A 26,497-nucleotide genomic window follows, 5' to 3' on the forward strand; every position below is an offset into this window, starting at 1 on the left:
TTTCTTTTATTTCCATCATTGCTTCCTCGATGTACAGATTGAAGAGTAGGGGCGAAAGGCTACAGCCTTGTCTTACACCCTTCTTAATACAAGCACTTCGTTCTTGATCATCCACTCTTATTATTCCCTCTTGGTTTTTGTACATATTGTATATGACCCGTCTCTCCATACTTTTTTCAGAATCTCGAACAGCTATACAAGTTACTAAACGATTATTTTCTGTCTCTGTCATGCTGTCACACTGCAACTCAAGTAAAGGATGTTGAAGTCTTATAGCTGCATTTATTATTGTGTTTGGAGTTAGAACAGTCTATACAGTGTGTCAGAGTAAATGTCGTGCAGCTCTTTGTTAGTAAGTGCACTGTTTACGTTCACTGCGAGGAAGTAATATCGGTGTTGATGAGAACAGTTTCAGTGTGTCGTCATTTCTGTGATAGTTATTGTTTTTCATTCGGCACTTTTTTTGTTTGTCTTTTATGTCTCTTTTTTTTTTTCAGTTTCATATATTTAATTTATTTATAATGTGCACTACACATGTTTTACATTTGTGATTACAGACTGCAGGATTTTGCAGTAATGAAGTTTTAATTCTTGGTTGCAGCTTAGCCTCTGAATTAGGTAGAGGTTTCTCTTCATTGCATAATCTCATTTAATCACATATATTAATCACCAATTGTCCCCATTTGTGTTTTGTCATTTTTGTTCATTTTATGCCATACAGGAGTCTAGAGTGCTTTCAGTATATGTTTAAGGAAGTATTAAATTTCTCAGTTACACAGTACGTTTTGTAAATCTATACCCATTGTTCTTCCCATAATTTTTCTCGAAAGACCCCAATGGAACCGTCGGTTATGATTCTCTTACAAAGTTTGTCAACATTTGTTACACTATGAATAGTTGCGATTGAGAACTTTACAAAGAAAATAATCTCAAGTTGGAAATCAACAACTTTAGGTGTACTTGATCTGTACTGTGTGATAGAAAGTAAGCGTTGAAGTCTTCACAAAGTCTGAGTTTCTAGTTAAGGATACATAACTCTCTCTACCGTCTCTGTTTTCACTCATTTGGACATCATGTTACGAAACACTCGCAATGAAGGAGAGTATTCTGGAAAGAGGAACCGTGTCAGGTATAAACGGCCACTGCTGGCTAGTTCTATAAACCTCACTGATGGTAATCTACTCAAACTTAGGGGAGAAATCTACTGCTTTGGAAAAGGACTCAGGTGTTCTGCTATACTTAAAATAAACCGTTTTCTTTATGCAGACAACTGCCAGCTGCCTACATAATGGCAAAGTCTAAGTCTAACAATGGAAAGTGCACATTGGAATATCAATAATATTGTGAAATGGATAGGGTGCTACACACCACATAGATGACATGTCGAGTTGCAGAGAGACGCGATGAAATGGCTGTTACTTACTGAGTTTTTGGCCAAGACCTTCTTCAGAAATGAAAACCCGTGCTCATCAAACAAGCAAGCACATCTCAAGCACACACAACTTCTCTCTCTGGCTGCTCCACTGGTGTGTGTGTGTGTGTGTGTGTGTGTGTGTGTGTGTGTGTGTGTGAGGTGTGCCCGCTTGTGGGAGTGTGCATATGTTTTCCCCTCCAGCGAAGGGTTTGGCTGAGAGTTCAGTGTGTAACAGTCTTTTTGCTGTTGTGCCTGCCTGCAACTCAGAGTCTAGATCTGTTTAATACAAACATTAGAGTCATGTTGAATTTACGTCCGCGAGTCCAAATACTCTAATAAATGCTAGGAGCAGCAGCTATTGAGGTAATGTTGTATTTTGTTTCTAAATATTTGGTGATTTTCAATTTCCTGCTAGATTCTTACTGGCTCTCTGTTACATACAGATTTTGCACCACAATGTGGAACTCCATTACAAAACCTCATAGGATCATGCAGTCTATACGAAAATCATTTTTACATCTAGTATTGTGGTTGTAAATTGCACAGTACATCCTTCCGATTTCACTCGCATTACTAACCACGAATTGGAAGAATCTCTAGATCGCCGAGCAGGTTTATGCACGGTATTAGGTTATCGCATTACAAAATATTCAAATTGCACACTTCTGTAGCTTAAATACTTTTTTTCACATCGGCTGCAGGGTCCGAGAAGATCGTGCCGCAGGACAGGATTGAATGAAGGTACGGAAAGTATGCTAGCAATCTAGTCTGCAGGTCGACATAATGACAGACACTCCCAAGTACAGAGCAGGCAGGACTGAAGTCGCCTGCATTATAGGACTACCTCCGCTGACTGTCCGTCTCGACACGTGCCTCATCTGCCGTGTGCTCGTTAGCTTCTACTTCACATTCCTGTCAGTCAATTTTATTCATTTAGAATTGCATAATATCAATTTTTGTGCTGATGGAGTGTAACCTGTTAGCTGTGAACCTGTGTAAGCCCACTTCACGACCTGCCGGCTGTGCCTGGTGTGGGTGTGTTCGGACTCTGTATCAGTATACTCATCATCAGCAATCATTGCAGTTTCCGAAGAGTTCTCTGATGTCCCAGGCGTGTCATTTATGTAGGTCAAGAAAGTAGCAGAAAAATACTGTCACCTGTCGTTTTTTTTTTTTTTTGTGTGTGTGTGTGTGTGTGTGTGTGTGTGTGTGTGTGTTAATAACAACACATTATTAATTGTTTCATACATGCTTCTGTAGCAATATGGAGCAGCCATTCTACGAAGCAGCTACACTTTCACAATGTTGTGACTTCGAATGAAATTGGTATTGGTATGTTAACCTGAATATAAAAATAACAACTGTGGGGAAGGGGAGGGGAGGCAGGAGAGCACATTTGTAGTGTGACAGTCATGAGTCACATACCCGTGACATGATTTTCACCCAGCCAAAATCCACTATTTGGCGTAGACACAGTGGATCTCTCATGCCATAATGCATCATTATCTACGTCGTATATTGAACAAGATGACATAAACGTATTTGAAATAGTTTTCCAAATTCTGAATGGTGAATGTCAACATACACATCTGTAAGAGGGATGTTTTTTTATAGTAGCCTCAGCCTATCCTCTTGCTTCATGTAACGACAGAGCCTGGAATGAGATTCCTGTTGGGCAATAGTGGATTCTGAGTGTCTTACCTTACAATTCCAGTGTGACTGTTTGATACGTGATTACGTAACGGTCCAGCGCCAACATTAACAGGCATGTGTACTGTACTGAACTCTGTATTTTAAGAGCTGTTTAATGTCCCTAAAAGTATTATGCCATTATTTTAAAAAATTAATAAGAAACATGTTTCTTAAGATGGTATTAGCATATATAAAATTTGTGCTCTCCTACATCCTATCATTTGTTGAAAACTTTGTTTGATATCTTGAACCATTCACAAAACAAAAGGGATGTTACGCAACTCACTCCATGTGTGAAACTTGAATAAATGGTTCCTTTATTTAGTCAATGGCCTACTTCCAGTTAATACAATCTTTTAAAGGCTACTTGTCATTCCAAATGGAACCAATTAGATGTTCCACAATTTTTACAAACGGCAACCAGAGAGTACCAGTTAAACGCTCCTAATGACGTATTTAAATATTTAATGAATTGTGTCCATAATTTTCTAGACCTATTTCATGATTTCAGTGATAGGAAGGAGTTAGTCTCGGAAAGTGGATGCAAACTCCAAACAGATCTACCCTTCCACATGTCATCCAGTAGCTGATCCTTAATGTAAGTAACATAACTTGTGCATCAGCAGATGGTTACAACATACTGTATTGAAATAACATTAAACAGTTAAGTTTTTAAATATACGGGATAGAGAAAAATTATGTCATGAAATTTTAACCCTGGATAACTGATGCCAGTAGGAACCAAAATTACTAATGTTGTGTAGGTTGACAACACACAATTTTTAAACTACGGAAACTTGGCGCCACGCACTCTGATTGGCCGTGGGAGTGCCCTGTTGCCGGATGCTCCGGACAACGCGTGACCACGAATGCTTCGCTTGCCGGAGATTGCAGTGTAGCGGAGGTGGCCCACACCCTCGACGGTAGCGCGCCAGCCTTCCAGCCCGGGGGCGAATCCGCCGAGACCCCAACACGTGGATTGTAGTTTCACGATAAGACGTACCGGAAACAAATCCGTCAACAGCTGTTATTTCGTGTACAGAGAGTCTTGTACAAATTGTGTCTGCCCAGAAAAGGGCCTTTTTTGTAGCTAGGACATTGTTTACTTAAAGCAGGTGCTCGAACTGGTGACCCTCTGACGCGACACGAGCTCGGTAATGTGGAATGGTGTTTTGCCAAACTCTTTCAAAGATTCCTGGCATTGCCTCGAAACATCCCCACAGGAAAAAGTGATCGTGGGGGCCACGTCCTACGAGCACCTCTGCCAATTACGTGGCCATTGAAGAGTTCATTTAAATATCCGAGCACAGCACGAATGTTACATGCGGGCGCCCCATCGTGCTGCGACCACATGCGTAGCTGTATGTCCAGGGGAACATCTTCCAGCAGGCCGGGTAGAGTTCCTTTCAAAAAGTGAAGGTAATTTTCCCCATTAAGTCGAGGAGGGAAACGGACTGGAGCAATCAGGTTGTCACCCACAGTGCCTCTTCAAATTTTGAACGAAAATCATTCTCGGTGTCCACGGACGTGAGGATTTCCCCTCGCCCAGCAATGAACGTTTAGAGTGCTGTAAAGGCCATGCCAATGGAAGGTGCACTCATCAGTAAGCAACACAATGGCGGGGAAGTCGGGATCTCGTGCAACACGTCGCAGAAAGCAGCGGCAAAACCCTAGCCTGTGTTTGTAGCCCGCCACAGGATTTAGGTCTTAGACAGTCTGGAAACTCAATGGATGCTGGCCTTCATCACTCAAAACCTCCTGGACTAACTGACGAGTGACCCCATGTTGTGTCCATCTGCTCAAGTACTTGTTGTAGGTGCTTCCTCAAAGTGCTCGAGAACAGTCTCTTCAAATGCAGCATTCTGTCGTGTTTAGGTCTTCCGGCATCACGACGACGTCCTGCTTACGAGCCTGTTTCGCCGAGTCGCCGGTGAATTGCTGTAAACGTTTGCAGATATGGGTGGCGTCTTGCTGGCTATCGATCCTCTTACAAGCATCGAGCTTCATGCGCATTACTGTCGGCTAGTCCAGAAACAAAAACCGTATCTCATTGTTCTTAAAACAAATACTATGCTGCCATGCTTACTGTATGACTAAATCGTAGGTGGTGTGTGTGTGTGTGTGTGTGTGTGTGTGTGTGTGTGTGTGTGTGTGTGTGTGCTCCTAAGCGAAGCTTACATGTGAATGCCTCTGACGTATACTGGAGACAAACAGCAGGACCTGTTCGACACATGTACGTATCACATTGGGGGCAGTGACGGGGCGAGGGACGTTTGTATGTGTGAACTGACAACCACAACGCTGCCAGTCAACTGTCGAATGGCAACAGGGCAATCCCACGGGCAATCGGAGCGTGTGGCGCCAAGTTTCCTAGTTTAAAAATAATGCGTTGTCAACCTACACATTAGTAATTTTGGTTCCTACTGGCATCGGCTATCCAGGATTAAAATTTCGTGACACAATTTTTCTCCACCCTGTATACCTACACCTTTATCGTCAGGTATTATGGAACCTCCTGAAGTATGCATAATTGGTCACACCCTACAAAAATTACCTAAGCGTGTAAGCCAGATCATTCTGAATGAAAAAATACTCACGCTTTTGATGACCTTGTCCACCATTGTCATCAGAAGTAAAAACCACTGACTCCCAGGGTTGACACATTTTTCCACTTACATAGGCAAGATTGCAGCATCTGGCACCAATCGTCCCCGAAGCAACGAGTTGGGCAGCTTTTAGCAGCTGCGGCCCCCTGTGGGACTGAGTGACATCGAGTGGTGCCAAGGACCGGTGCTGCATCCGTTCCCTGCTGTGTACCTTGGCCTCGGTTAAAATAGTTGCTGTTTATTCTAATATTGGGTGCCTCCTTTGTAACAAAATCCCAATATGTTGATGCTTGAGCATAGCTGCCAACTATTGCGACTGTCCATAGTTGTTATGGATGTACAATCTTAATTACAGAGTTATGGGAAGTTGCTAAGAATTACCGAAATAGACACCTTACAATTAAATGTTTAAAAAATTCTGAAAACTTACGGTTTACATTTTGCTTATCATATGCTACTATTTGTCAATTTTACGTAGTGATTTCCTACCTGAGTACACAATAAACGTGTCTACAAATTATTTCGTCACAACAACTTACTAAGAAAGGTTATGTTGAATGGCAGTGAAAATTTTTCTTTCTGCCCTTATCAGTTTAAATGATAGGAATTAAACGGCTTTCAAACCAAGTAATGTCACAATATTCGAGGCATTCCTCTATAAGCTGTTGCAGTTTTCTAGCCAGATGACATATTTAATTTCTTGAGCAAAGAGCTGCTAACAGGAGGAGTTCCCTGGAAAAGCCGCACTTCATCAGCATGTGACAATGCAAATACAGTGGTGCACCACATTTGTAGTAGTAGTTCAACCACACTTAAGGATACAAACTTATTCCTGTCACTGGCTCCATTTATCTGCACAAACAGATGTGCAAAGCCTTGAATGTTTTAATGCTGAAGAATTTGTAATGTATCTTCAATAATGTCTTATATAAGGAATAATTGAACAGTGGAAACATCAGGAAAAAAATTTTCGATGAGGAAACTTCAAAAAATATAATGACTCTCATCTAAGTGGAGTGCACTCTCTTCTAAATGATCCAGTTACAAAATTATGTATTTTTTCTTTTATTGTATACAGAATACTCTTTTGTTGTTTTATCAAAGCAAATGCATTCCTTCTGAAAAAAGAGCCAGCAATTCATGAACTTCACAACATCGTAAATACCTTTTTGACAGATGTCATCGAGAGATTTATCAAACCTTCTCCTGTATCTACTTCTAGTTTTCTGCTGGAACTGAAGTCTCAAAAAAATACATCTTGGAAGTGATGTAGATTGATGTAGATACTAGAAGCTACATTTGTCATACCAGATTTGAAAAATCGAGTTTTTCTAAAAATTTTGTGAAGTTACCAGAAGTCTCGTCATTAACGGATGTTGCCACACAAAGAAGAAATTCTGCTAGATGATGACTTACTAAAGAATGCCTGATTTTTTTTCCATTTACATTGTTTTTTATTCGTGGAAAATCTTTATTGAGAGTTGGAAAGTGTCTGAAACATAGCATTTAAAGCCCTAAATCAGGCTTAAGATTTTTTTAACTTTTCCAGCCGAGGGGCCGTGTGATTACTGAGAGCTTCTTCTGAAAGTTGGCAGCTATGTGAGCCAAGACTCTCGTTTTTTCACCCTGTATTTTGTGTCCATTTTCCAGGCAGTGCTCAGCTTGTTGAACCGACTTGTCTGGCTCCCTTTGTTTAATATATCTCTTGTACTCAGCACAACACTCTGCAACTGTGCGTAGAAGCTGCTGCATTTACAAGAGACACCGTACACACTGGGCACACAAAGAGCTATGTCATCTTCAACAGGGCGCAATGTATCTCATCTCTTGGGGGTGGGCCAGAACACTTGTCTCAGTCCACATTTCTACAGCACGCATTATAACCTGCTGCTCTTTACCCCACAGTATAACAGGAAAGCAGCTAGATTGGCCTCTTCTGTTGATTCAGTAGGCGTCCTCCATCGCTGGCACCTGAAAGCGTTTGCAGTTTCTCTTTTGCTGTAACCATTCTCTCTGAACATTCGTCTCAAATGCTGCAATTCAGACTGTAGGTAGTTATTGTCAGAATAATCTTTGCTGCGTATACCAATGCTTCCAGGCTGCTTTCTTGTGTAAAGGGTGGTGAAAACTCCTGGCACCCTAGTATCGATCGCCTGCATCAGTTTCCTGTATACTGAATGCCCAAGTCAGCCTGCCTTCTGCTCAGCTAAAACATTCAAGAATGGTAAACTGATGTTCATTGTATTCTTTAATGTGGTATTGGGTGGCGAAGTAAAGTCTGATCGGGAGCTAAAACATCCTGTTATTTAATCTTGCTGACCTTATAGTCCAGTCAAATGGTGCACAAAAAGGAGTCAAAGTGGAAAATTCTGGTATAATTGTTTTTAGTGATTTATTTTATGTTTTTGGGGTGCTGAACATGAATTTTAAATTGTCCGACAAAACATTTTCCCTGCAAATATGGGAAACTATCAGAAGCCCACTAAACAGTATGTTTCTTAGTGGCTTTCAGCTTATAACTTGTAGAGCAAGCTATTTACGCTATTTACACAAAAACTGGCCCAGTAGTAAAATAAAGAGCAGAAAAGACTTACAATTTCTGTGCCTAACATTTTCTTGTACATTGTTTGGTTTCCACACAAAAGGGAATTGAAATATTATGGAAATCGTTAATTTTTGGAAAATAGTGAAAAAAAAATAGAGATTTTTCCTTCAAGTGAATTGTTTCATCTGCAGTTCCTTGCCTTTCAACATGTTTACCTGGCAAACCATAAAAGAAGCTCATCCTCGTGTCCTTTGTGACCTCAAGCTCCACCTTCACTAAATAACGTGGAGAGGTCTTAATGCGTAACTATCCTCAGTTCCCAAGTTTGTTTACGTTCACGGCCTTAGTCACATCATTTTTCTCTCTCTGCAATGGCATGAAGTTAATTTCGTTTGAGTGTTTTCGTTGAGATACTACGCAACAACTGGATTGCACTGTCCAATAATAAGTGTTTTATTTGTGAAAAAGATTTGAGTGAGAGTGCAGTGAGAAAGTGCTCAAGGAAAAAGGAAATATGTTGTCGTACGTGTTTGATGTAATAGAAGTTACATAGGTGAAAGTATGATAGCTGCTCACCTAAAGAAACCTGCTGAATCAAGCACATCTTCATGAAAATTAAGATCATCCTCTGAGTATTTTTATTCCAAAACACATTGTTTTGTGTGTGGAACAGGTATTCCTAAAGATTACATGAGGTCACAACAACAGCATCCTCATAATTGTAATTTGATACACCGTGTAATGAAAATAGAGGTGAGGGATACAGTCATGAAATAGGCTCAGCTAAATTGAGATGATTTTGCTGAAGCAGTTATCTACAGGATTCAGCAGATAACAGACATTGTGGTTGTCAGTAATAAATGATAAGTGCTTAAAGAAACTGTACATTAGTAGGCCCAAGGTTGATGAAAAAATAGGTTGGTCCTCTTACTGAAGAGGTTTCACTTTTATGGAAAGCAGTGATGAGAAATGTCAGTTTTCGTGTGATCAGCTAATAGACAGAGGGCAACTACATTCCTCAAAGAAAAACTGTAATACAACATTTATTGGAGAGATATGGGGAAGATGTTATCGTATCAAAGATCAAACAAAATACTATCACGTGTTTCAAAAATACTGGCCATAAGATTTTGACAGATGCACGGTACATTGAAAAATGTTCATCAGAATGGCAAGAACGTCTTCAATTAGTTGAGACAGTGGCTGATGTAATTCTTAAAGAGTTACAATCAGTACTATATATTGATCACGGAAACTGATTGCTGTTGTGTTATCCTTGGGATTTTGTTCCTTTTACTCCGAGGCTGTTCATCTTGAAGTTTCAACAGTAGTGAGACCATCATACCAATACACCCAGCAGCTTTCCGTTTTTTTCCCCCCTCAATCCTGAGTTTAACATTTATACACTGGATGAATGTAATAGATTCATACAATGGGGCAGAATACATTTCGTTACTTCTAGAAATGCTATTGCTCTAGATTAAAGAATTGTGTGAATTGGATTGTCTGAGTAAAGAAAACAATATCAGCTCAGCGAAAAATCTGATTTTTGTCTCAGTAGATGAAATGGTTTGTTTACTGTAATTTCGTGCATCGTCACTGGTGGGGCACAGCTGGAGTACATGTGCCACTTCCGTACTCCCTCATTCCTGCTGCTTCTCCCCTTCTTACCATTCCCCTCAGCTTGCAGTCAGTGGTCAGTGCTGCCACCACTTCTTACCCCTAGCTTACCAGCTGCTGACGAGAGGCAGGGAGGTGTGAGGAGTGGTTTGTTTGGGTCTGATGCTCAGAGACTGTAAATGGAGTGGCTGGAGACGGCAGTCAAGTGTGCACGAGTTGTGTCTGAGTGATTGTGTGAATATATGTGTGTGTGTGTGTGTGTGATCTCGTTTTCTGACAAAGGTGATTTTTCAAAGTATTCGCGAAAGTTATCTGTTGTATGGATTGATCACCACAGTGTCATTTCACCAACACAGTGTCTGTGACAAGTGAATAGCTGGCCACACAAGTGGATTTCCATGACGCAGGCCATTTTTGTGGGTATCTGTAATGGGTCAGGCCTGCTGATCTTTATCCGATTGTTTCCCACTAATATGCAGGCCCTGCCCGTCGATCTGGTCTCACCGATGTGCCCGCAGGCCAGGCGGCAGATGTTCGTGGTTTATCTATGGATCCAGGACTGTGGTGCATCTCGGCAGGCCAGAGGCCGTGGGCAATGGATTTAAGGAATTGTGACTATCTCACCACAAGTACCTTGTACAGTGCAGTGTTTTATAGACATTTTATTTATTGTAGTACATTTTGGCACTTCGAAAGTAGTTTATGTATTAGAAAGTATGGAAAATAATAATAAGAAAATTGTGGCAGTTGGTGGCAGTTTGTATGCTATGTACTCGTGTATTTCTTGAAAGAAAAATCACACAGTGCCTGTAAAATAAGACATAACACAGTGGGTGATAACCAACAATAACATACATAGTAGAACCAACCTTTTATTGGCAGTCACCTGTCGTGTTGGTTTCACAGCTCTCCCCCGCGTTATACACTTGTTTCGAGAGGCCTACTTGTTTGTGAGATTATTCCTGAAATCATTGAAGGTATTTTAAATCTGACTTGTGACTCCAATAAATGCATATTTTTGTCATCAAATGTGTTTCATTTTATTGAAATAAAATAACATCAGTGATCTTAATGAAACATATATACCATTTGGCATGCTTTCTCCATCTAAAAACACTTCATTGCAAAAGATGTTGATGTTAGTACTTAAGATTTTTGCTCACACGTTTAGAAATACAAAAGTCCTTACATTTCTTTGTCAACTTACGTTTGTCCTTACTCGTGAGATCTCAAAATTTATCAGGAAAAAATGCTAAAGCCTGTCTGAAAATCAGGGACATGTCCGGAAATTTCACTTGGGGTAACTTGTGGCAACCCTAAAAAAACATAAAGTAAACCACTAAAATAATTACACCGCAACTTTCCATTTCAAGCTACCATTTGACTGTTCTGTTATTATTTCGACACACTCCGCAACCTCTCGTGATCGAACTTCTTTTCGCCAACTGTTGCAGTTACTGCAGGAAACTAAAAGTATAAATCCAGTGTCCAACTCTTGAAATAAATACAATGCTTCTGATAAACAGTGTATTGCATATTGTGCTCTTCGTTACAGTGATTATGTGATACAAAAGTACTTTACCGTGCGGAACATCACAGTACATTGATATGCAGTGATGACGATGACGAGGTCCCATCCTCCGAGGAGTACGATGCAGGAGACCGTACCGCCGTAGTAGGCGAGGTCCTGGTGGAGGTGGTTTGCCATTGCCTTCCTCCTGCAGTACCAGTCCAAAAACTGTTTCCTAATGTAACACATTTCAATTGAGTCCCAGTATAAGAAGGTTTTCTCTTATTCCTGTGATGTCACAGGTGTTGTCACAGCCACTCTTTCTCTGTGGCACATACTACATCTCGAAGGCAGGAACTGACAAAATGAAATAAACTTCTTGGCCAGTAGGCACCTCAAACATGGTAGGATGTTTATTAAATTTACTCAGTAAGTGGCAGCAGGAACAAACGTATAAAAGGTATTAAAGTTTGCAAACTTTCAGAGCCAGTGGTGCTTTCTTCTGGAAGAAGGGTTGGAAGAGAGGTGAAGGGAAAGGACTGGTGAGGTGTGGAAAAATGGGTAGAGTTCAGAGAAGCCGCTCAGAAACAGTTCTCTAAATTTTCTCTATAGTGTTCATCGAAAAGAATGCCTCCTTGTTTTCAGGAATTTCCATTTGAGTTTCCGAAGCATCCTCATAATACTTGCGTGTTGTACATATCTACCAGTAACAAATCTAGCAGCCTCCCTCTGAATTGCTTCGATGACTCCCTTTAATCTGACCCGGTGCAGATCCCAATAACTTGAGCAGTACTCAAGAATAGGTCACACTGGTGTCCTATATATAATCTCATTTACAGATGAACCACACTTTCCCCAGATCCCTCCAATAAACCAAAGTTGACCATTTGCCTTCGCAACCACAGTCCTCACACGCTCAATCCATTTCAGTTTGCTTTGCCAGGGGAGCATCTGTAGTTTTAAGAAACTTTCTGGGTCCAAAGTCACATAACTCCGATGTGTGTACCGTATGACGTTGATGAGTTCTGTGGTTATGCACAACCACCACATTGAATGTCATGCACTGCTCCGGTAGAACAGAATTCCCTTACATAATAGGTAAAACTGCATAATGGCTGCTTGGGACTGATGTTCCTATCTCCTTCTCAGCGCTGGAAGTGCCATTCCTTGTCTTGTTCTCTCCCATTGTCTTTCGAGCTGGTCATTATGTAACTTTCAAATGCTGTTTTGCGCATGTAGAACAAACTGAAGGGATCCATTTCCAGCTCCTCATTCACACCGTCAATGGACAGGTGAGCTTGACAACACATTCACAGTGATATTTATTTTTCCTGGTACACATGTGATTTGAACCAAGATGCAATAGTCACGTGGACAAAATTTCCATTCTCATGTATTGTTTAAGTATTATGACATTCCTGTAGCCATACAGAATTTCACTGACAAATTTGTGTGTGACAGTACCAGTGCTCCTATTGAAACTGACTAAAGGACTGAAATTTTTGTTCTGCCACGACATCTGAAGACCGTGAAGTCTTCTTGCCAGTAAATTGGCAGAGTTGCGGCAATTCTACAAGGTGTACAACTTTGCTTCCTCTGCCGAGAGTTCTTCTGGGTTGTATGGCCGTGGTCCACGGAACTCTTCTATCCCTGACGTTTCGTCCAGAGCTAAGCTGGACATCTTCGGAGGTGCTCCTGGTTGTGCCGAGTCTTGCCGACTGACGAGTCGGATGTCGAAGAGTGGCCTAAATACTGTGGAAAGTGGATGTGGTCTGGATTTCACGTGATAGCAGAGATAAACCTTGTCAAAGACAAAATATAACTATCGATTCTAGTATGTCAAAAATAAAAACTTCTCATCGATTCTGTAGTGCCACTGTCCATATATCGCTGAGTTTCATGGCTTCTTCTTTTCTGTTAAAATTATCCCCATGTTTATATATTTCGATGGCTTCTCTATAAAGCCGTGGATAATAGTTTGTAATAGTACATAAAACTTCAGTTTCTGAAAATTTCACTACATGATCAACCGACTGAAGAGCATGTTCCACTGTGGCTGACTTGTCTATTTTCCCTAGTCAGCAAAGACTTTTATGTTCCTTCAACCGTGTATTCACACTGCTCTTTGTAGTTCCAATGTACCACAGTCACGGATAGAAGAGTTTCATGGACCACGGCCATACAAGCCGGAAGAATTCTTGGCAGCTGAAACATCCAGTCGTGAAAGCCTTCATTGTTTGCTTCCGCCATTTTTCCCCCAACATTTAAGCCTTTAACGAAACAAATTAGTTACACGAGTATCATTCAAAGTATTTTCCATCGCTGGCCACTACTTTCTCCCATCTTTCAGGCAGTGTACAAATCCCGCGTCGAAAAAATTGTTCACCTTTTGAAGCGTTCCATGAATTGATCCAATTTGTGACTTCTTCATGAGATCAGAAGTGTTGGTCAGCCAGGCCATGTGCCATTGATCTAAACAATTGATAGTCAGAAGGAGCAATGTCTGGAGAATAAGACGAGTCGGGTCGGACTTCCCATTTTAACGTTTCCAAATATGTTTTGACTTCTTTTGCAGTGTGGGGTCTAGTGTTGTCGCACTGCAAAATCACTCTCGTTGTATTGTGGCTGTTTGTCTTTCAATGCTCTGCTCAAACGCATTAATTGTGTTCAATAACAAGCACCTGTGATTGTTTCACTTGGTTTTAACACCTCACGGATGACCCGTGGTCTAGGGGTAGCGTCTTTGATTCGTAATCAAAACGTCTTCGGTCCCGGGTTCGATCCCCGCCACTGCCTAAATTTTGATAAATAATCAGCATTGGCGGCCGAAGACTTCCTGCATAAGAAGTCAGCCTCATTCTGCCAACGGCCTTGTCAAAGAGGGCGGAGGAGCGGATAGAGGTTCAGGGCACTCTCTTGTCCTAGGGGTGGGAAATTGCCCCTAAGGGCGGAAGAATCAGCAATGAACAACGACATGAGGATGCAGAAGGCAATGGAAACCACTGCATTAAAGACACGTAACGTGTATCCACAGGACATGTGGCCTGTAATTGAAGAAGTGTCATGATGATGTTTCCATTGGCAAAAGATTCCGGAATAGTCCCTCATTCGGATCTCCAGGAGGGGACTGCCAAGGGAGAGGTTACCATGAGAAAAAGATTGAATAATCAACGAAAGGATAACGTTCTACGAGTCGGGGCGTGAATGTCAGAAGCTCGAACGTGGTAGGGAAACTAGAAAATCTGAAAAGGGAAATGCAAAGGCTCAATCTAGATATAGTAGGGGTCAGTGAAGTGAAGTGGAAGGAAGACGAGGATTTCTGGTCAGATGAGTATCGGGTAATATCAACAGCAGCAGAAAATGGTATAACAGGTGTAGGATTCGTTATGAATAGGAAGGTAGGGCAGAGGGTGTGTTACTGTGAACAGTTCAGTGACTGGGTTGTTCTAATCAGAATCGACAGCAGACCAACACCGACAACGATAGTTCAGGTATACATGCCGACGTCGCAAGCTGAAGATGAACAGATAGAGAAAGTGTATGAGGATATTGAAAGGGTAATGCAGTATGTAAAGGGGGACGAAAATCTAATAGTCATGGGCGACTGGAATTCAGTTGTAGGGGAAGGAGTAGAAGAAAAGGTTACAGGAGAATATGGGCTTGGGACAAGAATGAAAGAGGAGAAAGACTAATTTAGTTTTGTAACAAGTTTCAGCAAGTAATAGCGAATACCCTGTTCAAGAATCACAAGAGGAGGAGGTATACTTGGAAAAGGCCGGGAGATATGGGAAGATTTCAATTAGATTACATCATGGTCAGACAGAGATTCCAAAATCAGATACTGGACTGTAAGGCGTACCCAGGAGCAGATATAGACTCGGATCACAATATAGTAGTGATGAAGAGTAGGCTGAAGTTCAAGACATTAGTCAGGAAGAATCAATACGCAAAGAAGTGGGACACGGAAGTACTAAGGAATGACGAGATACGTTTGAAGTTCTCTAACGCAATAGATACAGCAATAAGGAATAGCGCAGTAGGCAGTACAGTTGAAGAGGAATGGACATCTCTAAAAAGGGCCATCACAGAAGTTGGGAAGGAAAACATAGGTACAAAGAAGGTAGCTGCGAAGAAACCGTGGGTAACAGAAGAAATACTTCAGTTGATTGATGAAAGTAGGAAGTACAAACATGTTCCGGGAAAATCAGGAATACAGAAATACAAGTCGCTGAGGAATGAAATAAATAGGAAGTGCAGGGAAGCTAAGACGAAATGGCTGCAGGAAAAATGTGAAGACATCGAAAAAGATATGATTATCGGAAGGACAGACTCAGCATACAGGAAAGTCAAAACAACCTTTGGTGACATTAAAAGCAACGGTGGTAACATTAAGAGTGCAACAGGAATTCCACTGTTAAATGCAGAGGAGAGAGCAGATAGGTGGAAAGAATACATTGAAAGCCTCTATGAGGGTGAAGATTTGTCTGATGTGATAGAAGAAGAAACAGGAGTCGATTTAGAAGACATAGGGGATCCAGTATCAGAATCGGAATTTAAAAGAGCTTTGGAGGACTTACGGTCAAATAAGGCAGAAGGGATAGATAACATTCCATCAGAATTTCTAAAATCATTGGGGGAAGTGGCAACAAAACGACTATTCACGTTGGTGTGTAGAATATATGAGTCTGGCGATATACCATCTGACTTTCGGAAAAGCATCATCCACACAATTCCGAAGACAGCAAGAGCTGACAAGTGCGAGAATTATCGCACAATCAGCTTAACAGCTCATGCATCGAAGCTGCTTACAAGAATAATATACAGAAGAATGGAAAAGAAAATTGAGAATGCGCTAGGTGACGATCAGTTTGGCTTTAGGAAAAGTAAAGGGACGAGAGAGGCAATTCTGACGTTACGGCTAATAATGGAAGCAAGGCTAAAGAAAAATCAAGACACTTTCATAGGATTTGTCGACCTGGAAAAAGCGTTCGACAATATAAAATGGTGCAAGCTGTTCGAGATTCTGAAAAAGTAGGGGTAAGCTATAGGGAGAGACGGGTCATATACAACATGTACAACAACCAAGAGGGAATAATAAGAGTGGATGATCAAGAATGAAGTGCTCGTATTAAGAAGGGTGTAAGACAAGGCTGTAGCCTTTCGCCCCTACTCTTCAATCTGTACATCGAGGAAGCAATGATGGAAATAAAAGAAAGGTTGAGGAGTGGAATTAAAATACAAGGTGAAAGGATATCAATGATACGATTCGCTGATGACATTGCTATCTTGAGTGAAAGTGAAGAAGAATTAAATGATATGCTGAACGGAATGAACTTTCTAATGAGCACACAGTATGGTTTGAGAGTAAATCGGAGAAAGACGAAGGTAATGAGAAGTAGTAGAAATGAGAACAGCGAGAAACTTAACATCAGGATTGATGGTCACGAAGTCAATGAAGTTAAGGAATTCTGCTACCTAGGCAGTAAAATAACCAATGACGGACGGAGCAAGGAGGACATCAAAAGCAGACTCGCTATGGCAAAAAAGGCATTTCTGGCCAAGAGAAGTCTACTAATATCAAATACCGGTCTTAATTTGAGGAAGAAATTTCTGAGGATGTACGTCTGGAGTACAGCATTGTATGGTAGGGAAACATGGACTGTGGGAAAACCGGAACAGAAGAGAATCGAAGCATTTGAGATGTGGTGCTATAGATGAATGTTGAAAATTAGGTGGACTGATAAGGTAAGGAATGAGGAGGTTCTACGCAGAATCGGACAGGAAAGGAATATGTGGAAAACACTGGTAAGGAGAAGGGACAGGATGATAGGACATCTGCTAAGACACGAGGGAATGACTTCCGTGGTACTAGAGGGAGCTGTAGAGGGCAAAAACTGTAGAGGAAGACAGAGATTGGAATACGTCAAGCAAATAATTGAGGACGTAGGTTGCAAGTGCTACTCTGAGATGAAGAGGTTAGCACAGGAAAGGAATTCGTGGCGGGCCGCATCAAACCAGTCAGTAGACTGATGACCCAAAAAAAAAAAGTACATAACGCTGAGCTGGTCCCACCAAATACAGAGCATGATCTTGGAGCTGTGAATATTCAGTTTGGCCGTTGACGTGGTAGCATGACCTGGATATCCCTATGATTTTTTGCGTTCAGGGTAATTGTAATGAACCCATTTTTCGCCCCCAGTCACAATGCGATGCATAAATCCGTTTTTGCCTCTGAAGCAACTGTTCACAAACACACAAATGCCATTCAACATGTGTTGGTTTCAACTCACATGGGACCCAAGTTCCTTCTTTCTGAATCATGCCCATAGCCTTGAGACGTTTTGAAATTGCTTCCTTTGTCACTCCCACTAATCGTGCCAATTCTTTTTGAGTTTGACACGAGTCTTCACTCAGCAATGTCTCCAATTCTGCATCTTCGAAAACATTGTATCTTCCACCACTATGCCGGACTACGATGTTAAAATTACCGTTCTTGAAGCATTGAAACCACTCACAACACGTTCTTTCACTAATAGCGTCATTACCGTATGTACTTGAGAGCATTCCATGAGGCTCAGCCACTGTTTTCTTCATATTGAAACAAAACGGTAACATCTCCTGCAAATGACGAGAATTAGGCTCATAAACTGACATTTTCAATCAAGAACAACTTTATGATGCAGACACAAATCGACTAATGTTTGAATGAAGTTATGTTGATCGAGGTCCATCCAAGCTAAGTGCCTGATGTCTGCGATCTGTTTCTTTCGACCGCTACTTACCGTTGTCGCCACCTATTGGCAAACGGCGGAAGCTTAGTTGTACACCTTGTAGTTAGTCACATTTATAAACCTCTTGTAGAAATTGTTTACCCCCAGGAATGCTCTGAGGTGTTTTCTTTTTTTTCCCCACAAACTTTTAAATAGCCTCTATCTGTACTTTTCCAGATTCAGAAATACCACTTCTGTAATAATTTATCCAAGAAATTTGACTCTCAAAGTTTTGAAATATGGTTTATTGATGTTTGCTGTCACACTGTGCTATTTGAAAGTATGTAGGACCTGGCTTAGAATTTTATTATGGTCCTCCTAAGATGCTTCTGCTATCCAGCGATTGTCCACCTAACTGGTGACATGCTGCTTAAGAGAATCGTTCAGAATACTGTCCGACCCATGTGTAAAGGCAAGTGAAATACATTTAATGAAATATGTTGGGTGCTTAAATTGATAGCAGGAATGTCATATACTTCCGACAATCTGGGAGCAGTGATATTTGCCAGATGCTAGAGCACAAGTCAGGTGACAAAAACACAAATCACCTAATAAAATTTTTTGTAGAAGTTGTTCTAATTTCTCTGGCCTGTCTGTCTCCAGCTCGATTATGGCGTTTATCTGTTATGAGTCTAAGACAAGTCATACAGAAATATCTTGCTTCTCCATCATTGTTAGTGGGCTGTTGTATATTAATGTTGTTGTTGTTGTTGTTGTTGTTGTGGTCTTCAGTCCTGAGACTGGTTTGATGCAGCTCTCAATGCTACTCTATCCTGTGCAAGCTTCTTCATCTCCCAGTACCTATTGCAACCGACATCCTTCTGAATCTGCTTAGTGTATTCATCTCTTGGTCTCCCCCTACGATTTTTACCCTCCACACTGCCCTCCAATACTAAATTGGTGATCCCCTGATGCCTCAGAACATGTCCTACCAACAGATCCCTTCTTCTGGTGAAGTTGTGCCACAAACTTCTCTTCTCCCCAATCCTATTCAATACTTCCTCATTAGTTATGTGATCTACCCATCTAATCTTCAGCATTCTTCTGTAGCACCACATTTCGAAAGCTTCTATTCTCTTCTTGTCCAAACTATTTACCGTCCATGTTTCACTTCCATACATGGCTACACTCCATACAAATACTTTCAGAAATGACTTCCTGACACTTAAATCTATACTCGATGTTAACAAATTTCTCTTCTTCAGAAACGCTTTCCTTGCCATTGCCAGTCTACATTTTATATCCTCTCTACTTCGACCATCATCAGTTATTTTGCTCCCCAAATAGCAAAACTCCTTTACTACTTTAAGTGTCTCATTTCCTAATCTAATACCCTCAACATTACCCGACTTAATTCGACTACATTCCATTATCCTCGTTTTGCTTTTGTTGATGTTCATCTTATATCCTCCCTTCAAGACACCATCCATTCCGTTCAACTGCTCTTCCAAGTCCTTTGCTGTCTCTGACAGAATTACAATGTCATCGGCGAACCTCAACGTTTTTATTTCTTCTCCATGGATTTTAATACCTACTCCGAATTTTTCTTTTGTTTCCTTTACTGCTTGCTCAATATACAGACTGAATAACATCGGGGAGAGGCTACAACCCTCTCTCACTCCTTTCCCAACCACTGCTTCCCTTTCATGCCCCTCGACTCTTATAACTGCCATCTGGTTTCTGTACAAATTGTAAATAGCCTTTCGCTCCCTGTATTTTACCCCTGCCACCTTTAGAATTTGAAAGAGAGTATTCCAGTCAACATTGTCAAAAGCTTTCTGTAAGTCTACAAATGCTAGAAACGTAGGTTTGCCTTTCCGTAATCTTTCTTCTAAGATAAGTCGTAAGGTCAGTATTGCCTCACGTGTTCCAGTATTTCTACGGAATCCAAACTGATCTTCCCCGAGGTCGGCTTCTACTAGTTTTTCCATTCGTCTGTAAAGAATTCGTGTTAGTATTTTGCAGCTGTGGCTTATTAAACTGATTGTTCGGTAATTTTCGCATCTGTCAACACCTGCTTTTTTTGGGATTGGAATTATTATATTCTTCTTCAAGTCTGAGGGTATTTCGCCTGTTTCATACATCTTGCTCACCAGATGGTAGAGTTTTGTCAGGACTGGCTCTCCCAAGGCCGTCAGTAGTTCCAATGGAATGTTGTCTACTCCGGGGGCCTTGTTTCGACTCAGGTCTTTCAGTGCTCTGTCAAAACTCTTCACGCAGTATCGTATCTCCCATTTCATCTTCATCTACATCCTCTTCCATTTCCATAATATAGTCCTCAAGTGCATCGCCCTTGTATAGACCCTCTATATACTCCTTCCACCTTTCTGCTTTCCCTTCCTTACTTAGAACTGGGTTTCCATCTGAGCTCTCTATGTTCATACAAGTGGTTCTCTTATCTCCAAAGGGCTCTTTAATTTTCCTGTAGGTAGTATCTATCTTACCCCTAGTGAGATAAGCCTCTACATCCTTACATTTTTCCTCTAGCCATCCCTGCTTAGCCATTTTGCACTTCCTGTCGATCTCATTTTTGAAACGTTTGTATTCCTTTTTGCCTGCTTCATTTACTGCATTTTTATATTTTCTCCTTTCATCAATTAAATTCAATATTTCTTCTGTTACCCAAGGATTTCTACTAGCCCTCGTCTTTTTACCTACTTGATCCTCTGCTGCCTTCACTACTTCATCCCTCAAAGCTACCCATTCTTCTTAAACGTATTTCTTTCCCCCATTCCTGTCAATTGTTCCCTTATGCTCTCCCTGAAACTCTGTACAACCTCTGGTTCTTTCAGTTTATCCAGGTCCCATCTCCTTAAACTCCCACCTTTTTGCATTTTCTTCAGTTTTAATCTACAGGTCATAACCAATAGATTGTGGTCAGAGTCCACATCTGCCCCTGGAAATGTCTTACAATTTAAAACCTGGTTCTTAAATCTCTGTCTTACCATTATATAATCTATCTGATATCTTTTAGTATCTCCAGGGTTCTTCCATGTATACAACCTTCTATCATGATTCTTAAACCAAGTGTTAGCTATGATTAAGTTGTGCTCTGTGCAAAATCTACCAGGCGGCTTCCTCTTTCATTTCTTAGCCCCAATCCATATTCACCTACTACGTTTCCTTCTCTCCCTTTTCCTACACTCGAATTCCAGTCACCCATGACTATTAAATTTTCGTCTCCCTTCACTATCTGAATAATTTCTTTTATTTCATCATACATTTCTTCAATTTCTTCGTCATCTGCAGAGCTAGTTGGCATATAAACTTGTACTACTGTAGTAGGTGTGGGCTTCGTATCTATCTTGGCCACAATAATGCGTTCACTATGCTGTTTGTAGTAGCTTACCCGTATTCCTATTTTCCTATTCATTATAAAAACCTACTCCTGCATTACCCCTATTTGACTTTGTGTTTATAACCCTGTAGTCACCTGACCAGAAGTCTTGTTCCTCCTCCCACCGAACTTCACTAATTCCCACTATATCTAACTTTAACCTATCCATTTCCCTTTTTAAATTTTCTAACCTACCTGCCCAATTAAGGGATCTGACATTCCACGCTCCGATCCGTAGAACGCCAGTTTTCTTTCTCCTGATAACGACATCCTCTTGAGTAGTCCCCGCCCGGAGATCCGAATGGGGGACTATTTTACCTCCGGAATATTTTACCCAAGAGGACGCCATCATCATTTAATCATACAGTAAAGCTGCATGCCCTCAGGAAAAATTACGGCCGTTGTTTCCCCTTGCTTTCAGCCGTTCGCAGTACCAGCACAGCAAGGCCGTTTTGGTTATTGTTACAAGACCAGATCAGTCAATCATCCAGACTGTTGCCCCCTGCAACTACTGAAAAGGCTGCTGCCCCTCTTCAGGAACCACACGTTTGTCTGGCCTCTCAACATACACCCCTCCGTTGTGGTTGTACCTACGGTACGGCTACCTGTATCGCTGAGTCACGCAAGCCTCCCCACCAACGGCAAGGTCCATGGATCATGGAGGGGGGGGGGGGGGGGATATTAATGTGGCAGGCTCAATTATATCATCATCTAAAAGATGATTTGCCATGCTCTCGTACACTGAATGTGTACGCGGATTGTTTTATAGTGCTGGTCTTCAGCAAAAATAGCTCCTCATTGGTTAATAGAATGTACTGTAATCAATCTCTCTCTTTCCACGCAATGTGCTGTAGTTTTTGTGTTTTTTCTTCAGTTGCATCCTTCACAGCTTCCCTCATCTCTTCCTCATCTTGGTTGCATACTTCTCAGTTGCAGTGTCGGGATTTGACTTCTTCCTCATCTTTTCTATTGGCATAACTCAAGTTAAGACAAGTATCAGGAATATGTGCTGTAATAGTGCACTCTTCAGATTGTACGTGAATGACCACACCCCTACAGAGATCTAACAGTGCTTGAGCATCATGCAGGAAATCCATGCCCAAGGATAAGTCAGTGGCTGAATTTGGCATGTCAAAAAAGTTTGTTTCAAGCGTTTTTCTGTGACAGTTGAACACTACGCGAGTTTGGAGTTGTGCCTCCATGTGTTTACCAGCTAATATGCCCTTTATCTTTGTCTTCTTAAGTTACAGAACAGGCCAATAATGATTTTCTGAACATACCTGATATGGTGGTGATATGGCTACTGCTGTCCAAAATGCCCTTCTGCCTAATATTTCCTATTGTGATCTCTATAATTGGATGCAAATTCTGTCTTGTGGCTTCCTCTTTCTCTTCTAACAGTAGCTGGCATGTGTCTTCATATTCCAACAAATGTATTCGGCTCATTCGGATTGCAGATGTGGGTGTGTGTTGAGTCTGCCCTGTGCTTACCTCCACGAACCCCTTGATAGTTGAATGGTAACTTCATGTTGCGGAAACGGAATATTTTGCCAGCACTACAAAGCTCGTTCAGGAATTTTTCTTTTTTACCAAAGATTAAAAGAGTTTCACAGAGCTCCTGAATTCCGATAATTCCAGATCCCCACATGTCATGATCTCTTGTTTGATTCTGTCCTGACTCTCATGTGACCAGAGCTGGTGAGGAATGTATCTCTGAATTCCTTGTACGATCTACAGGCAGCCACAATACCTCACATTTTCTTTGCTACCACCCCCTCCGTGCGTCCACGTATAAATTTCAGTTTGTATACTAATGGCCAGGAGAGTGGCATTGACTAACCGTATTGAGCAATCCAAGGTTTTGGATGCAGTGTTTTGCCACATCTCGACAGTTTTCGAAATTCTGAAGAGAGATAAAATGTATGTGATTGATCGAATTCAAAAAGCACAACAGATGTTTAAAAAAAAAGGTCAAAACTATTAAAATATAAAACTGAATGGAAAGTCCAATATTCCAGTGCAGCTGTGTTTATTTAAATTGATTACGGACCCACACAACCAGTTTCCCAACTTTTAAGCTGCATCTTCTGGTGTATATAAATGTGGCTAGGTAAAGTTCTCAGCCCTCCTTTATTGATAAAAGCCACCACCAGTGAGATGATGTGCTTATGGTTGAATCCCAAGTTATTACTTGCACTCGTTCTTTTCCTCGATTCTGATAATCATATTTCTTCCATATGAAGTGTAACCCCATTACACAAGTTACTGCTACTTCTTCCCACACTGTCTTCGTCACTAATGTGTGAGCCACATCTCCGGAGTGGCACACAATTGTGAGACATTTCAGACTCAGAGTCGTGGCTTGCATCTGGATGTGCACTCACTCGTGGCAGATGCACAACAGCTGGTCAATATTTTATTGGGATCCATTCATTTTAGACAAATTGTTGCTCTATTTCAATTTCTTTGCTCATTTGAGTTCCCATATGCCGTATGTGATTCCATGTTTTTCTGACGCCATTAATTATTTATTTTTGCTAGGTACTAAAATGCGAGTGATCCTCATGCAATTCTGACAGATTTTCCCACTGCTGTTCTAACTTATCTATCCACTTCAATTTTTTGTTATTTCTTCCTGTGTTTATTTACTGTGTTCTTCCCTGTTCCTGTAGTGTATCCAGAATCATCTTCATTTGATTTACTACATTTTTAGCTTGTTTCGCATGTTTCTTCACTACTAGTGCCTCTTTCCTTTCTCATTTTTTGACTCAGCTGCCTTCTGTTTAGTTTATGCTACCACGTCTTTGATTTTGAATGTGTTATTCTCTAATTCCTTCCTTTCTGCCTTATCTTTTCTTCCTTTTGCCTCCTCTCTTTTCCTGCTTTATTTCCTTTTGCCTCCTGTCTTCTGCTCAGTTTAAATATTCTTACCCATCACTTCTGTTATTAATGCACATGAACTCGTTGCGCGTCATCTCTTATGTGTCAGAATAAACTTATCGTTAACCCTTGCTGAAGTACTACAGCATCAGGAAAGTTGAGAATCTACTCCACCCTTCGTCTTCACTGTCCTCAAACACAACAATCAGTTCCTCACAGTCTGACACTGTCTTATCCATACTGTCACCACTTCTGTCTGAATGTTCTGTAAGAAAATTGATCAATCATTACTGGACTCGACTACCTTTCAATTTAGCCCTGTTTCATACTACAGAAATTTCTGTTTTTATTTTCTTCACACTCTAGCCATGCTTCATTTCTCATTATCATTCATGTGACCCTCTACCATATCATTACAAGAACAGAATCAGTTGCATGTAATTTATACAAAAAAAACATTGCGCACGCCCGCACGCCCCCCCCCCCCCCCCCACACACACACACAAATATTCAGCCGAAAAAAGAAATACATATTTTTAAAATTTGTGCCAGCAACTATAACTACTGCAGTTCTATATGTTCACAATCCTGTTGTATTAGAAAGCTTACTGGTAAATCAATTGCACAGTGTTATGAAAAGGATAGTTGCCACTCACCATATAGTGGAGAAGCTGAGTTGCAGTTGGGCACAACAAAAATACTTTCAGAAAATGAGCTGTCGGCCAACAAGGCCTTTGTCGGAGATAGAACAAATGTGCACACATGCAATCATGCAAATGCAACTCACACACACGTGACCTCAGCCTCTGGCTGCTGAGGACACCCTGCGAACAGCTGTGTATGATGGGAGGTGCAACCAGGCTGTGGGAACGTACAGGGATGAGGTGGAGAGAGGTTGTGTGGGTAGAGGCTAGGGCAGCTAGGTGCAGTCGGGAGGTTAGATGGCTGGCTAGGAAGGGGGGGGGGGGTGTTAGTTGAAAAGGAGTGGGAACAAGTAAGGGGCTAGAGGGTAAGGACAAAGACTAACGAAGGTTGAGGCCAAGAGGGTTACAGGAACATAGGTATATTGCAGAGAGAGTTCCCACCTGCGCAATTCAGAAAAGCTGGTATCAGTGGGAAGGGTCCAGATGGCACACACAACTCGTAGCCAAAGCCCGAATCTCGATCTTACTAGCCTTGTGGCCAGAGCCCGATTAAAAATTTCTCTGTTCCTTTACTATCATTTCCAAACCCACTCCACATGGAGTACGCTTGGAGAAACTTATACTACCGATCGAAATGTGGCAGCACTTCTTTGCGCTGATCGTGTAATTCTCCCCTCTCAGTGCAGCCCCTGTCTTGAAGACGCGCAAATTCCTTTCAACCAATCCTATTGTTTTCCGCAACAGAGGGGTAGGTGCATTCCTCTTCTGATGTCACCGTCTGATTTCCAGTCGAAGGATTGTTTCTCTGCTCACACAGAAAACTACTTGGCACGGGTGCCTACATGACTTTTAAAAATTTTGACAGTTATCTGGCTGCCAGTGTATCGAGCATCCTGCTGCACCGGCCCATTTCGGCCACTGTGGCAAAATATTTTCACAGTCCTTACCGATGCGAGACTCGTAGGAATGTCCACTGGAAACACTGGGTGGATACCTGCAGAATTTGAAGAATGCACTCTCCTCAACAGGGATCAATTGTCAGGGTGCCAGTCCATCTCAGTTCAGCTAAAGAAGTCATAAAAGACTCTGCCACGAGCCTCCGTGATGATGTACTGTGACCGGCTAAGAGCACGTGTCTCCTTGTGGCCAGGGGCTGATGGTCATTCAGCCCACATCCGTGAGCATGCCTCCCTGTGCGTGAAAGCAGCGACGGAATCTCCCAGGCCAGGCCAAAATACCTGCACCTGTGTTCTTTTGTGCCATAACTGCCCAGCAAAACATTCTACCAGACACAAACGATGTCTCTTCATCTCATATTACTCCGTGCAATTAAGCATCAATGAACCTGTTACCCAACCACTGTCACTTCTCTTTCTTAAATATCATATTGGTCACAGTGTTTTCTAATTAGATAAAAGTGCCCTACATTCATATGATCTGAATAGTTAAAGGGCAAACCAAAAGGACTTTGCCACCTTT

Source organism: Schistocerca nitens, chromosome 10, assembly GCF_023898315.1.
Source record: "Schistocerca nitens isolate TAMUIC-IGC-003100 chromosome 10, iqSchNite1.1, whole genome shotgun sequence".
NCBI lineage: Eukaryota > Metazoa > Arthropoda > Insecta > Orthoptera > Acrididae > Schistocerca > Schistocerca nitens.